General features: G+C 36.0%; 1 non-coding gene across 1 annotated transcript; it reads left to right on the top strand.

The window, feature by feature from the left end:
- Positions 1-9952: 9952 nt before the first annotated feature.
- Positions 9953-10058, top strand: LOC121225302 (small nucleolar RNA R71). The gene has a single exon (XR_005923171.1). It is a non-coding gene; the product is annotated as a small nucleolar RNA R71 (small nucleolar RNA).
- Positions 10059-11538: the final 1480 nt, after the last annotated feature.

The raw sequence follows: 11538 nt of genomic DNA, 5'->3' as shown, positions 1-11538 counted from the left end.
TATGAACTTACCTCGATACTAAAACGGCCATTTTACCAACTTTCCCAATTTTCGATTTTTCTCTCATTCTAGGTTCAAATCTCGTTTTCTGGGATCTAAAACATCATATTTTACTTATTTAATTAATGCACTATTCAAAACAGTCCTTAACTCAAACTTTGGAAAAATTACAATTTTGCCCCTAAACTTTTGCATATTTACACTTTTGCCCCTAGGCTCGGGAATTAAACTTCATCCCTTATTCTTATGTTTTATGACATGCTGATCACTTTTCCCTTCTATGGAAACATCAAATTCTCACTCTAACATATACTTATGACTATTAGGTATTTTTACCGATTAAGCCCTTTTACTCGTTTTCACTCAAAACCGAGTAGCACAAGTTGTGTAACATAATTTAAAACCTCATATTCTATCATAAAACAGCAAAATAAACACGTTTCACCTATGGGTATTTTTCCAAATATGAACCCTAGCTTAAATTATTGCTAGAATAAGCTTAATCAAATTACCGGGATTCTAAAAACGTAAAGAACTTGAAAAACGGGGTTAGAACGGACTTACTATTGAGCTTGTAAAGCTTGAAAACCCTAGCCATGGCTTCCCCCATGCTAATTTCAGCCTCCATGAAAAAGATGAGTCAATTTTGGCTTTATTTTCCCTTTTTATTTCTTTTAATTACCAAATGACCAAAATGCCCTTCCTTACTAAACTTTCAAAAATTCCATCCATGTCCAATTTTTTTCCATCACTTAGAAATTGGTAAAATTTCTATTTAAGACCTCCTAATTAATATTTCAAAGCAATTTCATACTAGAAACTTCTAGAATGCAAGTTTTGCAACTTATTCAATTTAGTCCCTAACTTCAAATTGAGCACTTTATGCATAGAATTTATTCACGAAATTTTCACACAATCATGCAATCATATCATAGACCTCAAAATAATCATAAAATAAGTATTTCTATCTTAGATTTTATGGTCCCAAAACCTCTGTTCCAACTAGACCTAATTTTGGGCTATTACAGTGTGAGTGGGTAGGTTCTTAGGCTTTATGATCTCAAATAGGGGAATAGACGTAAACCCGAAAAGAATCCAAGCAATCATGGAAATTTCTCATCCGCAGACTATAAAAGACATACAATGTCTCATGAGAAGAGTGGTAGCATTGAACAGATTCATCTCGAAAATTATAGACAAGTGCCTCCCATTCTTTAAAGCATTAAGAGCATCATTCTCATGGACAGAAGAGTGTCAAGTAGCCTTCATAGAATTGAAGTTATACCTCACCTCCCCTCCATTATTGAAATAGCCTTAGGTAGGAGAAACACTTTATCTCTACTTGGCTACCTCGGAAGAGACAGTTGCAGCGGTGCTTGTTAAGTTAGAGGGTGTCCACCAATTCTCGGTATATTTGTAATGTGTAGGTTTGTGCAGGTGTACACAATCATTATCAAGTAATAAGTAAGTATCAAGTTAGCATCTCCACAGGGATTGCATTTGTGTTAAATCACTTAATTGTAAAATTATATTAACAACTTGGCAAATAAAAACACAATATGATTGAGAAGTGATGATTAAAATTAAATATGTTAAACTAAATGTAATGATCCCAATTCAATTTATCCTAAATATGCAAAATATATGAATGAAATAGATTTTATCAAAATTAAACACAATTTGCAACAATTATAACGTAAATAAACTAGGACAATTGCTTTAATTAAACTCAATTAGTTATCAACATGCTTAAATAACATACGGAAAAACATTCCATGGCAACTCGATCTTTTATGTGTTTGGAAACCACAATAGGTCCTTTTGTAATCCTTTACTTAGTAAATACGCATTTTACTGATCCTTATTTACTAAAGGTTTCTTAGCATTCATGTGAGGTAACAGAGACGTGTTAGGTTTGAAACAGTTTAATCACACAAATCTAAAAACTATGCTGATAACAGAGCTTGGTTAGAGTTGTTATGAAACCTAAAATTTAATCAGTTTAGGATCTAAATTGAGCATGCACATTTCAATTATGTGTCCACTAGCCATCTTTTGGTTAGGATTGCGCAGCTAATTCAGGTGCAATTCAATCACGTATGAACGAAACACAGACCTAATTTTAATTGAAAACTTGATCGATTGAGGCACAAACATTATAAGCATGGATCAAATAAATATTATTTAATCAAAGCAATCACCCTAGCTTAAATAAAATTAAGCTAACATTTCTGTAAATAAGAACAAAGACCACATAGGAAACATTTTTAGATTAAATTATAGAAAAGAAAGATTAAACCCAAATCAGAATGGCTGTCACCCAAGACTCTGACTGACGACGCTCCTTCACTTTTTCACTTTGCTTCTTTGCTGATGGCTCTCCAAGGTGGCCGACCAAGGGCTCTTTAAGAGGCTTAATTGCTAAAATCTCTATGAAGAGATGATGCTAGGCATGGGGAATGGAAAATGCTAAAAGGAATTGAGCGAGAAGAGAGAATGATAAGGGATGAGGGATGATTGATGAGGGATCAAATGAGGTCTTATTTATAGGTGAAGAGAGGAGGGTAGTTTGCTAAAAATAGAGAGGTTTAGTCTCTTCAAGCTTTTCCAATGAGTGGCCGGCCATGCTTAGTGGATTTTGAGTTGAATTTTGCTTATTTTTAAACAATTTAAATGCCATAACAACTCAGGACTGAGACTTGATCAAATGTAGATCTTCGGGTGAATCTCTAATTTCTTCAACATTGAAAGGACCTTGTGTAATTAAACCAAAAAGTGGTTTATGTGGACAGCCATGTGTAGCCGAATTTGGGTTGACTTGTCTTCAAATTGGGAGATTTTTTTGTAATCCAGCAAAGCTATTAGACTTGTCCAAAATAAATAGATAAATTAAAGGACCAAAGAACAAAATTTATCCAATTTAAGTAATTAATTAAAATCTAAATTATTAATAAAATATTTTAAAATGAATTATTAAATATAATTTTATATTTTATTATTTAATTTAATCATGCATGACCCATTTTATGTCTTAAAAATATAATATGTTCAAACAAATCTAAAATAAGTCATTTTATGCATAAAAACTATATAATAAAGCATAAAATCACATTTTAATAATTTCTATGTCCTAATTTCATATTTTCACATATTTCATTAATTTATTAAACAATTACTTAGTTTTAACAATGAATTTAAGTAAAAATGTGATAAATTACATAAGAAAAATTCTATATATTTTTCAGTTTACACACCTTCAAACTTAAATCATTGCTTGTCTCGAGTAATGTTTATACACAGCAAAAGGTCTTACTAAGGAAAAATTGCTAACTGTGTAAGCATCATCAATCTTTGTCCCATAATCATGCATTAATAACTTCATGTTCATAGATCTTCTTTATTAACAAGTAATTCATATGCAAATATTTTAAAAGTTTTATACTAAGTTTCAAAATATACAAACATGAATCATAGTTTGTATGTATGTCACAGATACAGATAACATTCTTCATTCCACATAATTTCTTATCAATCAAGCAAACAATCATAAGGCTTATTTATGATCTTTATATGTTGAACTTAGTACTTCCTCTCCACTAATGTTGGTGACATAATCATCAAATCATAGGTCTTTTACAAGGTTGTAATGGGGCTCGGTTAAAGGTAGGTGATCGCATGATTCGTAACAAGTAATAAATATTTATAATAAAGATCAAACCTAGACTAACTATGTCGAACAATAGTATAGTAATGGCAAGACCGGGATATCGTACCCCAGGGAACTAAAAGTACTAGTAATAACTATCTTTTTATTATCTAGCCTAAGAATAAAAGGGTTTGTTTTAATTAACTAATTATTTAAACTAAGAACGCACAGAGAAAAGAATTGGGGAATTGCTTTTGGGAAAATCAATTAACTTGAGACAATACGTAAGGAAAAATCCACCTAGACTTTACTTGTTATTCTGGCTCCAAATCGGATGCTTTATTTATTCAACTTGTTCTGTAGAGATCCCTAAGTTATGTTATTATCCCTATTCAAGACTAATAACGTCTAATCCCTAGATTGAATAACCGAGACTTTTCTCTAATTAACACTCTAGGGTTGCATTAACTCGATCTATGGACCCCCTATTAGGTTTCACCCTAATCCGACAAAATCTTGTCACCCTATTTCTAGGCGTGCAATCAACTCTCTTAATTATGGCAAATGTACTCTTAGACAAGGTCTATTCCTCCTCTGAATCAGAGCGTGTCTTGAATCAGTACCCTGGGATATCAAAACAAGAATTAAGAACACATAATTAAGAACAAGTTAAATATTTATCACACGATTCAGAAAATAATAACAAGATTCGTCTTAGGTTTCATTCCCCTTAGGTATCTAAGGGGTTTAGTTCATAATAAAATAAGAGTACATCTCAAAAGTATAAAAATAACAAAACATGAAGAAAACTCTAAAACCCTTGAAGGAATTCTGATAGAGATCTTCAGTCTTGGAGTAGCTCTGGCTTTTGGGGTGGATCGTCTGGCTTCCTTCAAGTAATTCCTGGCGTGTGGTTCTGTATTCCAAAAAAGTTCTGGAAGAGGCCCCCGTCTCTAGGTCATACTTAGGGTGTTTATATAGGCTTTGGATTGGCTTTCTTCCTCCTTAAGTACCCTTTTCCGTGTAAAATACAGCTCTTTGAAAAAGGGACACGCCCGTGTGCCACGACTGTGTGACGTGATTGTCAGGCTGTGTTCGATCCGTTAAATTGGAACGGTCTTGTGGGCTCAATGGCCAGGCCGTGTGAATCATGTAAACCTTGGTCGACACCCCCAAAGGCCACGGGCGTGTGAGATGCCTGTATGGCAAGGCTTAAGCCGTGTGATCTTCTCGATTTGGTCCGTTTTGTCCCTTTTTAGCTCATTTTTGGCTCCTTTTGACTCTTGGTGCTCTCCTGAGTAAAAAACATGAAATAACCGGATTAAGAGCACCAAAATCCACAAATTTAGTAGTAAACATTCATAAATATGCTAAGTATTTGGGGTAAAACTATGTATAATTTGGCGTTTATCAAATACCCCCACACTTAAGCATTTGCTTGTCTTCAAGCAAAACTCTCATTTACTGCCAGAATTCATTCTTTTCAATCACATGATCAGTATTGATAATGTTACAAACTATTCCACGAAAAATCATACAGTGAGAATTTAACTATAGGGTCATTAAAAACCTCAAACAATCTAAATCGGATATTTTGATAATAAAATCATAAGTAATCTCCTTCCTCTAAATAATTAACTTTAGTCCTAAATATACAAGAGATGACATCCTCACTAAAGATTCACTCAAATCACTCAAAGTGTCTAAGGTTCAAGATTAAGCACTCAATTGTCTAACATGAAAAGTTATTACCATAGGCTTGCATGAAAATCAAATCTCCACCACTTGTAAATGATTATGATATACTAATCAAAAGGTCTTTGCATGGTTGTAATGGGGTTTAGGTTATAGGTATGGATACAAGCTGAAGAACAGGGGTTAGAATCGAGATAATTTCAATATTTTACCACACTATCAAAAACTTAATTACTGAACCACAAACGAATATCTAGAACTATTTTACATGAGTTCATGACAACTCTAGCTTGCTGAGAATTACATTTTTTTTTCAACTCATCAAGTCAATACAATATAGAAATCATATTTCATGGTCCAGTAACAAAAAAATGGGAACATAGTAAGGTAATAATATTAAATTTAATCTCAATAAAAAGGTAAATTAAGTAAGAGGATTTCTACAATAATGGGTTAATGGGTTAGTGATAAGGTTTGATCAATAAAAAAAAGGTTAATAGGCTCAAAGGGGGTTCGCTAAAGGTTTAATTATGTGGGAAGGCTTTTTATGGAGTAAATGGGTTAAATCCTAAGTGCCTTTATCATCTCAGTATATCAAATCATACACGTGATCTCGACATGCATAATCGAATCAAGTTCTAGAATAACAGTTCAATGTTGACAAACTCAAACCACAAAAGAAGTGAGCAAGAAAGAAAGCTATATGCTCAAAAGCCTCAAAAATATCACCAAAAATTTGGGTTTTTGATGTCATTTCTGTATACTTAGGATTTCAAGATAATACCTCAATTTAGGAAAATTAGTCTAAAAATTTTATTTCTCAAAATACCAACTTATCATGCTTGATTCTTTAAGGTCCTATAATCAAATAATCATGCATAATTCCCTTGGTCTAATTCACGACATATCAACAATAATTATAGATCAATCAAAATTCATTCTATCAATATTATGAGAAAATCACTTAAGCACAAGACCAAATTCAGGGATTTGAGAATAATACAAAAAGTTAGGTTTCATGTTCACCCCCCACACTTAAGATGTACATTGCCCTCAATGTACAAAGCTAGATTATTCAAAAGAAAGAAAATCATAAGAGGAAAGGAGGTGTAACTTCCTGTTATATGGATGTGGAGCTTGATTCTGAGGATGGAGTGTTCAGGGAAAGTGGTAGCAGCCATTGTTCTTGGCTAGATGAAGAAATTGGGTTGTTGAACATGGCACTCGGGAGGTATTGTCACACGTAATAGCGAAGAACCGTTCCCATGGGTTTGTGGACAGGAGGGCACGGATGGCATTAGCAAGCTAGACTTGCTCTACGGCAGCCTAGTCGATGCAGTGACCTGTGGTGATGGGTCGTGTGCGTAATATCTGAAATAGCTCCTCCTGCGAAGCTTGCAGAAATTCAAGGAATGGGTGCCAAACTTAGCTGTAGCACATACCGAGGAAGAACCCGGTCCCCTACATCTCTTTGAGGATGGAACCGCAGCCTTCTTGCCTCTCGATGATGACATAATGGTCCTGAAAATACATTAGCATTGATAGAATTGAAGATACATCAGTAGTTAAGCAAGAGGCCGAAAACTAGTATATGCTATTTAGTAGCTTGAACAATTCAAATATAGAAAATTCTAAAGCAAATTCCTAACTTGTCTAAAACATATTTGTAATAGTAATAATATCTATGCAAAGCATGTAGAATACTAATGTAGCAACACAAATTGGAAAAATAAGGTTGAGAAAGTGAACCAAAGGCTATTGTAAGGTGGTGCACGGGCGTGTTGGTGGCGAGCATAGGCGTGTGACGCGGGGATGAAGCCGTGTGGTGAGAAAAGGGGGGAAATGGGGATTGATGCAAGGGGAGTGGATTTGAGGGTGGTTTGGGGGTTAGGGAAGTGAGTATCTGGGGAATGGTGGCCAAAATAGGGATTAGGGGTTGGGGGAGGGTAGATTTCGGCTAGGGTTTTGAAAGGAGGAAGAAGATGAACAGTGGTTTGCTTATATAGGGGAGGGGCACACGGCCTAGGGCTACGCCCGTGTACTTTGAGGGTGAGCCGGTGTTTTTCCAATTTTGCGAGTTAGGTCATGCCCGGCTACTATCATACGCCCGTGTCTCTTAGGCGTGTGTCAAATACAGCCATGTTGCACAGCCGTGCGCAGCTTTGTTTGCTTCTCCCACGCCCGTGTTTTATGGTAGCACAACCGTGTGTTATTGTACACGGCAGAACGACACGGGCGTGTTGAACCCCCGTGTCGAAGAAACAGAATCGAGCCTTGTTCGTGGCACACCCGTGGTTTTCTATCCCCACACCTGTGTTTTTCCTGTCAAGTTCACCCACGGCCATGTCGCACGGCCGTGGGGATTTATCGCACCCCGTGTTCTGGGGAAATCATGTCCTGCTTCAACACGGCCATATTGCACGGCCGTGTCTCTTCCCTTGTTTGGCCACGGCTGTAGGCACGCCCGTGTGCCTGGCCGTATGTGCTGAAAAACTTTGCAATTCAAAGACTAAGTTAAAGATTTGAAGTGTTAGAAATTAAAAATAAAGAAATCAAAATATGTTAGTGCTTGGGCTGCCTCCCGAGAAGCGCTTATTTATAGTCTAAGCTCGACTTACCTTTCCGTTGATTTTTCATGGTGGTTTGAGGAGTTCATACTCCTCGTTCCTGCTGTCAATCTTAAAATAAGGTTTTAATCCGGTGTTGTTTACCTTAAAAGTGCCGAACTTGGGATGACTCACCTTAAACGTACCGAATGGGAAAATACTGAATACCGTAAGAGGGATTTCCTCATTTGGTGTGGTAGTGACAATGTGAGGATCAACGGCATTTAGTAAGACTTTATCGCCAACCTTAAGTTGATTAGGAGAGGCATCAGAATTGTTTTGGCGTAGTTTCAGTTTATCATGTGTTTTCGGTTTGTGTTCTCGCTATTCATCTAGCTCCTCTATTTGAAGCCTTCGTTCCTCATGGGTGTCTTTGTTCGCTACTTGATAGTAGTGCACTGTCTCTGTTGTCTTGGTTTGAGGAGGTTCCTGGAAGGACGATTGAATATTAGTTTTATCATCGACAGGTTTTATAGCATTATCTTGAGTTTTAGATGTTTTGACTATGTCGCATGCTTGAAGTGTTACTACGTCGTCACCTGCACGAAGTGTTAGCTCTCCTGTGCCTACATTAATAATGGTTCTGGCAATTGCTAAAAAGGGTCATCCTAAAATTAAAGGTACCTCATTATCCTCATCCATATCTAAGACGGCAAAGTCTACTGGGTAAATAAATTTATCAATTTTAATGAGAATGTCTTTAATAATACCCTTAGGAAATCTAACTGTTTCGTCAGCCAATTGTATGCTCATCCTAGTCTATTTGGGTTTCGCAAGACCTAGTCGTTTAAACATTTTATATGGCATAACATTTATACTTGCCTCTAGATCAGCTAAAGCATTATTCACAGATAAACTACCAATTAAGCAAGGAATTGTAAAACTCCCTAGATCTTTCAATTTGTTAGGTAGCTTATTCTTTAGAATAGCTGAGCAGACTGCATTGAGTTCCACATGCGATGTAGCGTCTAATTTTCTTTTATTGGTCAGAAGTTCCTTTAAGAATTTTGCTGAGTTGGGCATCTGCGAAAGAACTTCAATAAAGGGTAAGTTAATATGTAATTTTTTTAAGAGTTTGACAAACTTACTGAATTTTTCTTCTATTCTGTCTTTCGTCATCACTTTAGGATATGGCACACGAGGTTCATGATTCGTAGTTACCTATTTGGGATCATTATTGTTTACCTCTTCTCGTCCTTTGTTCATCGCGTTGTCTTGCTGTATTTCTGGCTCGGGTGCAATGAGTTCGTCCTTATTTTGAGTGCTAATTGCATTGAGGTGTTCCCTCGGATTAGGTTCAGTATTACTTGGTAAGCTACCTTGTGGTCATTCGAAGATTAGTTTGGATAGCTGGCCCATCTGAGTTTCGAGTCCTTGGATTGATGCTTGTTGATTCTTAAGTGCTGTCTCGGTATTTTGAAAACAGGTTTCTGACACTGAGATGAATTTAGAAAGCATCTCTTCAAGGTTTGGTTTCTTCTCTTGTTGATAAGGTGGCTGTTGAAAACCTTGAGGATTTTGTGACTTTTGATTCCCTTGATCACCCCAGGAGAAATTTGGGTGGTTCCTCCAACCTGCATTATAGGTATTACTATATGGGTTATTTTGAGATCGGAAGTTATTGTTACCCATATAGTTGACTTGTTCTTCTTCAGTTGTAGGATTGAAGGATTGGTATTCTATATGCACACCTCTGCCACTTGAGTCACACCTCATTACTGGATGTACCTGCGTAGAACCAAGAAAAATATCAATCTTTTTATTGAGAAGTTCTACCTGATTTGACAGCATAGCCACTAAGTCGACGTTATAAACGCCAGCTATTTTTGTTGGTTTAGTTCTCATGGCTTGCCACTGATAGTTATTCAGTGACATTTCTTCAATGAATTCATAAGGCTCTTCAGGTGTTTTGTTGTTTATGGTTCTGCTAGCAGCTGTGCCAACCATTTGTCGAGTCGAGGGATTCAGACCATTGTGGAATGTTTGTACTTGAAGCCAAAGCGGCAACCATGGTGAGGTCACCTTCTTAGTAAGTCCTTGTATCTCTCCCATGCATCGTAAAGTGTTTCTAAATCCATTTGCACAAAAGAAGAGAGATCATTACGTAATTTAGCCATTTTAGTCGGCGAAAAATATTTTAGTAAAAATTTCTGTCATTTGTTCCCAAGTAGTGATAGACCCTCGTGGTAACAATTTCAACCACTGTTTAGCTTTGTTTCTCAGTGAAAAAGGAAATAACCGAAGACAAATGGCATAATCAGAAATGCCTTTGATTTTGAATGTATCGCAAAATTCCAGGAAATTTGGTAAGTGAGCGTTGGGATCTTCATCCTGCAAACCATCAAACTGAACAAACTACTATATCATTTGAATGGTGTTAGGTTTTAATTCAAAAGTATTTGCAGCTACAGCAGGCCTAACTATGCTAGATTCAGTTCCTGTTTAAGAAGGTTCAGCATAATCATACATAGTACGTGGAGCAGGATTTTGATTAGTAGCAATTGCAGGAGGTAGCTGATTGCCTTGGTTTTTAGCCATCTCATTGGTTGGGGTTTGAGTATCGTCTTCTCGCTCGTTCTCCATGTATCGTAAGCTACGCCTTATTTCTCTTTGATTATTACGAACTGTACGATTGATTTCTTCGTCAAAAAGTAATGGTCCCGACGGGTTTCTTCTAGTCATAAACTATAAAAACCTTCCAAGAGAGCGAAAAAACAAATAATAAATAATAAAATAAAATAAAATTACAAGAAAAATAAATGGCTAAAGTAATAAAAATTTAGTGTTCCTAATATTTCAGTCCCCCGGCAACGGCGCCAAAAACTTGATCGCGTGATTCGATACAAGTAATAAATATTTATAATGAAGATCAAACCTAGACTAACTATTATCATGGCGAAAAGGCAAGCGCACCTATCGAACAATAGTATAGTAATGGCAAGACCGGGATATCATACCCAAGGGAACCAAAAGTACTAGTAATAACTATCTTTTTATTATCTAGCCTAAGAATAAAAGGGTTTATTTTAATTAACTAATTATTTAAACTAAGAACGAACAGAGAAAAGAATTGGGGAATTGCTTTTGGGAAAATCGATTGACTTGATTCAATACCTAAGGAAAAATCCACCTAGACTTTACTTGTTATTCTGGCTCCGAATCGGACGATTTATTCATTTAACTTGTTCTGTAGAGATCCTTAAGTTATGTTATTATCCTTATTCAAGACTAATAATGTCTAATCCCTAGATTGAATAACCGAGACTTTTTTCTAATTAACACTCTAGGGTTGCATTAACTTGATCTATGGATCCCCTTATTAGGTTTCACCCAAATCTGACAAAATCTTGTCACCCTATTTCTAGGTGCGCAATCAACTCCGCTTAATTATGGCAAATGTACTCTTAGACAGGGTCTATTCCTCCTCTGAATCAGAGCGTGTCTTGAATCAGTATCCTGGGATATCAAAACAAGAATTAAGAGCACATAATTAAGAACAAGTTAGATATTTATCATACTATTCTGAAAATAATAACAAGATTCATCTTAGGTTTCATTCTCCTTAGGTATCTAAGGGGTTTAGTTCATAAT

This window comes from Gossypium hirsutum, chromosome A03 (genome assembly GCF_007990345.1).
Source record: "Gossypium hirsutum isolate 1008001.06 chromosome A03, Gossypium_hirsutum_v2.1, whole genome shotgun sequence".
Taxonomy (NCBI): domain Eukaryota; kingdom Viridiplantae; phylum Streptophyta; class Magnoliopsida; order Malvales; family Malvaceae; genus Gossypium; species Gossypium hirsutum.
Note: the sequence above shows the minus strand (reverse complement) of the source record. Positions and strands in the feature narration are given on the sequence as shown.